The following is a 6257-nucleotide window of genomic DNA, read 5'->3' on the forward strand; positions in this document are numbered from 1 at the left end:
GGAGTGTGTGCACCTTGCCAGGGGGAGTGCAATGTATAAAATTTGAACTTCAAATCTGTTACTTTATTATTACTCTCATTTGTTATCATTAATCCTATTTTGACATTATTAATGCCAAAACAGAGTCTTGGAGTAAACATTTAAAGAAATGCTGGCTTACATCTATAAATTATTTTAAAATTTTATATGATAAATATAAAAAGTGAAAACACTAACAATATATTTCTTTTTAAATAATATGATTTTATGATTATCTTTTTTAGTAGAATTTATAACACTTCTACATTTCCTATGTTTCATAATTATTTTATTTTACTAATTGACTGGTTGACCCGTTATTTGATGACCTGCCTGAAAGACAGAAATAAATGCAAAAACCCTGCCATCCAGCATGCTCTGTTAGCCAGCATTTCCAGCCCAGCCTTGTAGCAGATGTTGGAGGAGATGTTAGAGAACCAAAAATACAGTTTGGGGGTTTTAGGCAAAAAAGGGTAAAAAGCACAAAGGAATAAAATGTTCACTTTAAGACTGATTATCAATAAATCAAGAAAAAGATGAATAGGGCTGAATGCAAGAACAAGAGCGACAGAAGAAGTGTGTAAGACTGTAGGAATCCCAATACATAGGTGATAACTAGGGCCAGAAGAGAGGAGAGAAATAGAAGAAAAGAAAGCAAAGGAGGATGGAATGCAAAAATAGTAATAACAGATTTAAGTTACATTTATTGAGCATTTATTAAACACTAGGGATGCTTTAATTTCTCTCAAAAACAATGAGAAGATGATATTATTCCTAGTCTACAGAGGAGGAAACTGGGAGGAAGGCGGGAACACAGGTAACTCTCTTGTTAAAAAAAAAATATGAAAAGTGACAGTGTCAAGATTTGTACACAGGTCTTTTCATTCATGCTCAAGACTTTTTCATGATACTTGGCCTGCTTTGACTCTACCACTTTGAAAATTGATTTCTCACTGTGTGTTTGATAATTCTTTATTAGCCTGAATATGCCTTTAGCAATACTCATCTGTAAGTCAAACTTTAATATTTTAGCTCTAAAAGAAGAATAAAATAGTAGCAGCTAGCAGGAAGTACAGCACCAGCTCATATTCCATCAATCTTCCTTTTACTTATGATGGTTTGTACATTCAGATGCAATGCCCTAGGTCAATAACCACAAAAGTTGATCAACTGCTGTTTACTAAATCAAAGCCCCCTTTAAGCTAAAGTCTAAAGCCAAAGCAGGAAGTACATGAGTTGGGTTATATAAAAATTGGTATACTTCAGGTCAATTCCAGGAAGAGCTTTCCTGGGCCAAAAAGATGTTTTCCCCTGAGCAGGAAAGCATGATGCATGAACAACTGAATCAATTTTAATATTGTAACCAATTAAGAAAATGGACACCAGTCCACTGGATAGGCCCAACGTACACACCAAACAAAAAAACATTTTAAAGTGTCAAGGATATACACCTGTGACTTTTGTTAAAGATGGCTGACTTGATTAATCCCACATGGTTCTCTTTCCTTCCAAAATCTAACTGAAATAAAAATAGACATTAGCTAGAAAAAAAAAGGAGAGATTACCTTGATGGGCAAAATTTTTGTGAGATTTCTGGAAATTGGAATGCAGTAAGAGAGAGAGTGCGTGTTTAAAACACATACATACACACACACACACACATACACACAACCCAAAACAGGCAGAGAGGACCGCTACAAAGGTAAAAGCCATGCATTCCAACAGTCTTGAGCAAAACTCAAGAGAAGTTCCCCAGTATTCCATAGGAAGTCATCCAAGAGCAGGAGCTGTCCAAAGGCAAATAATTAAAGTAATTAATTCAAAGACTACAGAAATACTGAACCAGTTTTGCCCTGCTACCTCACATCATTCCCCATCATGTCACAGACCCGAGTAATTTACTCCCAGGCCAAAAACAGAAGGCCCTTTCTGAAGAAGTGTTGGCTCTGTGGTGAGATGGGGGAACACATTAGAGCCCAAGATAATTCTAGACCTCTGCAATGGAGAAAGATAAAAAGGAGTTCCTCCTTCCAAAATTGAAACAAATAAACATGAAATAAATTCACTTACAGAACAAAATCCAACTGATGGAACATAAGTGGCTGTCCCTCCAAGATTCAATTGAACTAACCTGAGAACAGAACTCAGCCTTTGTTACATTCCTGAAATACAAGCCATCTCACAAAGCATTAGTGAGAAATGTCAGCTTTTTATCAATTATTTCATGGGGAGATTGAGAAGACATACATTACCTATCACATAGGAATAACTTATTAACTATCACACATTATAATCACATACATTTAACTGTTCTCCCTAAAGACACCAGCCCTTTGTTTCCTTTCTCTCTTTTCTGGCTGCAAGAATATCAAACTTTCTCTTCCTCTTTATTACATTTGTACCTCCAGGGTTCTTGCTGATTCCAACACATACTTCCTACTTTCTGTTTAAGTAATTGTACTAGTGCAATATGTTTTAGTTTAAGCAACCAATCACACAAAGTGTTCCCATGTTTGCATAACCCTATAATTAATTATATCTCTACCTACAAATCCTCTTCCAATACTTTTTGTCCTATATTATTTAATTGAACCACTCCCTGAAGATTACTGCTAACCATCACTCTTACATAAGTCTTCCCATTATTTATTTATTTCCCCATAAAATGAGTCCACATTTGCCTTTCCAACATCTGTCTCTTCTCTGCAATATTTCCCATTACCACAGAGGCTAATTTTTATCAAATGCATCATGCATTCTTTATTATATAAGACTCTTGTACAAAAGGAAATGTAATACAAATTGGGTCCCCATATGGAAAGAATAAAGTGAATCTTTGGAGGTTTATATGATTAAATCTATAAATCTTCTATGAATCTTCTCTCTCTATGGTCCCATTGACATGTACCATCCTAAGATGCCTTCCATCTCACCTATACATTAAGAAAAAGTCATTTGGAGGATTTTCCAGAATTCTAAGAAAGTTGCCTACATGACATCCATTGTAATAAATAAGTCAATAATACCCATATGGCTTAATTAGAACTTTTCAGAATGGCAGCTGGAAAAGTTAATTTCCTTGAGAGGTCAAATGGCATCTTCAATGGCCTGAAATTCCCAGACCAGCCTCTGCAATTCCACTATCCTGATAGAAGTGTGAAACCTAATTTATTTGTCTTGGCTAATTAAATTCTACCTGTAACAAAAAGTGCCACCACTGCTTGTCTGTAAATTAGAGATGTTAATTATATGAGAATATTCAGTGTTACCATGCTTGGGAAGTCGATTACTACAGCCATGTTTTTAAAGGCTTAGCCCAAAATCACTTTCTAACGATTCTGCTGAATGTCAATGAATCCTGTATATTCAAATCCAGAACAGTTACCTAATCACCTTCTATTCCCTAGTTCGTATCTGAAACATTAGCTCTAGTTTTCATATATTATACATCATTTTGAAAAACATGTGAAGTCTAGAACATCAGAAATATATGTCCAAAAAAAGTATACAAAAATCATAAGCAGTAGAAAATAAATTTTAATTGAAAGCAAGACTAAGAGATAAAAGCAGAACAAAGAGCCATAAAGTAGAAGGGCCATGATGATACATGCAGGGCTTACAAAGTTAATTCTAAGTTTTCTATTGTCAAAGGAAAATGACCCCCTCTAAGTGTTTCTAATAGACACTGTTGATTCCTACTCAAGATCTCTTTCTTATTTAAAAAAAAACCAAAAACTATTTTATTAAGGTAGCTACACAGATTGGGGGTAAATTCTGATTAATGTAAGCCAGCCATGGTCATCTCATCTCCTCTGCAACAGTTGTGCTGCTAGGATTTGTTCTAGTTGGGCACCTAACATGGTTCTGGCCAATGCAATGGTAGGAGATAACTGGGGGTCCTCTGGAGATGTTTCTTTGAAATTAGCTAGAATACTCTGAGAAAGTTTATCATATGCTATTCTTCTGGATGCTACTGTTTGAGGATTTCACTCCTAGCGCTACTGCAACCATCTAACAACCATGACAATGGCTAGCCTGACAAGCTTGACACTGAAGGTGCATAGCTGGAAAAAACAGGAATTTGTGATTGCTGTGAATATCACTGAGTTGCTGAATAATCACTCTTAAACCAAACTGTCTCCTGACATCTTGTTAACTGAGGTTATACATTTACTGATGCTTTAATAATTGGAGCTAGTGTTGCAGATAACCCTCATTGTTTATGAGGGAAAATACCTGTTGTTTGGGAGAAGCAAAATGTCACTAGCAATTAGCAGAAAATTTTCTTAAAAAAACATTTTCATGTGGAACTTCATAGGGAAGGGAATGAACATTGGGATGGACAATATCCTCAAACAAGATTCCTATAGCAAATATAGAGGTAGGTTTGATAATACTTTTATGAGAACATAGCACCAAAAAGAAACTCCATGAGAGCTAACCATCAGAGCTATGCAATCTAGACACGTTTTAGTCATTATTTAAGTGAATAGTACAGATACTATCCATTTTATGGAAAAGGAGGAGCCTCGTGAAAACTCTGCTGAGCAGATAAAACATCCCACGTGCACGTGGCCTTCGAACAGGAGGACTGGCAGGAAAACACAATAATCAACATTTATTACCACGTACCTTACTCTTAAGTCTTAACACCAGAGACAGAGGTTTGTTCAAACTTTATTGAGGCAACTTGGGGTTATCAGTTATCTAACTTCCTTCCTGCAGTGAGAAGGGAAGCAAGTCTACTTCTTTACTTGCTTTGTTGGTATCTAGAGGGAACTTAAGAATGAATGCTATAAACTGGAAAATATTTACTGAAAGAAACCTCTAAAGAACTTTCATCAGATCATGAAGTGGATAAAAAAATCTCAATCATATGTTAGAAAGGAGGAAAAAGGAACTATAAACTTTTTTCAACACTCCAGACACATCTGAAAATGAGGTAACACAGCGCGCGGTCCAAGCCAGCGAGAGGGCGAGCGGCGGTGCCTGCCGCCTGCTGCCTGGGCCGCCGCTGAGCCAGTGCGCGTGCGCGTGCGCGGCGGCAGCCTCCGCGGAGACCCGGAACGCACACGCGAGCGAGCGAGCGGAGCGGAGCTGGGCGCTAAGTGAAGCCGGACCTTAGCGGTAACGGGGACTACGAGCGGCTGCTGCAGCGGGCGCGGCTGGCCGCGCATGTGGAGCGCTGCGACGACAAGGCCTCCGCCATGAAGGCGGTGACCGAGTTCAACGAACCTCTCCCCAGTGAAGACAGAAACCTCCTCTCTCAGGCCTACAAGAACGTGGTCGGTGCCCAGCGGTCTTCCTGGAGGGTTAGCAGCAGCATCGAGCAGAAAACCATGGCCGACGGGAATGAGAAGAAACAGGGGAAGGTTAAGGCTTACCAGGCGTAGATCGAGAAGGAGCTGGAAACGGTGTGCAGCGTCGTGCCGGCTCTGCTGGACAAGTTCCTCATCAAGAAGTGCACTGAGGGCTTCCCTGGTGGCGCAGTGGTTGAGAGTCCGCCTGCCGATGCAGGGGACACGGGTTCGTGCCCCGGTCCGGAAAGATCCCACATGCCGCGGAGCGGCTGGGCCCGTGAGCCACGGCCGCTGAGCTTGCGCGTCTGGAGCCCGTGCTCCGCAACGGGAGAGGCCACAACAGTGAGAGGCCCGCGTACCGCAAAAAAAAAAAAAAAAAAAAGAACTGCACTGATTTCCAGTGTGAGAGGAAAGGTCCTCTACTTGAAGATGAAAGGCGACTACTTCCGCTACCGGGCAGAGGCAGCTTCCGGCGAGGAGAGAAACAGTGTGGTCGAAGCTCCAGAGGCCGCCACTAGGAAGCCTTCGAAATCAGCAAAGAGCACATGCAGCCCACGCACCTCGTCCAGCTGGGCCTGGCGCTCAACTTCTCCGTGTTCTACTATGAGACCCAGAAAGCGCCGGAGGAGCCCTGCCTCTAGCCAAACAAGCCTCCGAAGATGCCGCAGGCGAGCTGGACACATTAAACGGGGATTCCTATAAGGACTCCACGCTCATCATGCATCTGCTGTGAAACAACCTCACCCTCCGGAGGAGCGACCAGCAGGACGAGGAAGCCGGAGAAGGGCCACGCGGGCGCCTCGGCCTGACGCCTACGCGCACCCCAGCACCACTGCCCCTTCCTCACTCCAGTCACTCCGTAGCTAGTGCTGAACCTATCTGTATGGCAGGACAGCTACTCGGATCTACTCAGATCTGCTCTCCGCTCCCCCAGGAAGC

At 41.2% G+C, this 6257-nt stretch overlaps 1 pseudogene; it reads left to right on the forward strand.

Annotated features, from left to right (window-relative positions):
• Window positions 1-5225: 5225 nt before the first annotated feature.
• On the forward strand, window positions 5226-6051 carry LOC136122167 (14-3-3 protein eta-like; annotated as a pseudogene).
• Window positions 6052-6257: the final 206 nt, after the last annotated feature.

Source organism: Phocoena phocoena, chromosome 4 (assembly GCF_963924675.1).
Source record: "Phocoena phocoena chromosome 4, mPhoPho1.1, whole genome shotgun sequence".
Lineage (NCBI taxonomy): Eukaryota > Metazoa > Chordata > Mammalia > Artiodactyla > Phocoenidae > Phocoena > Phocoena phocoena.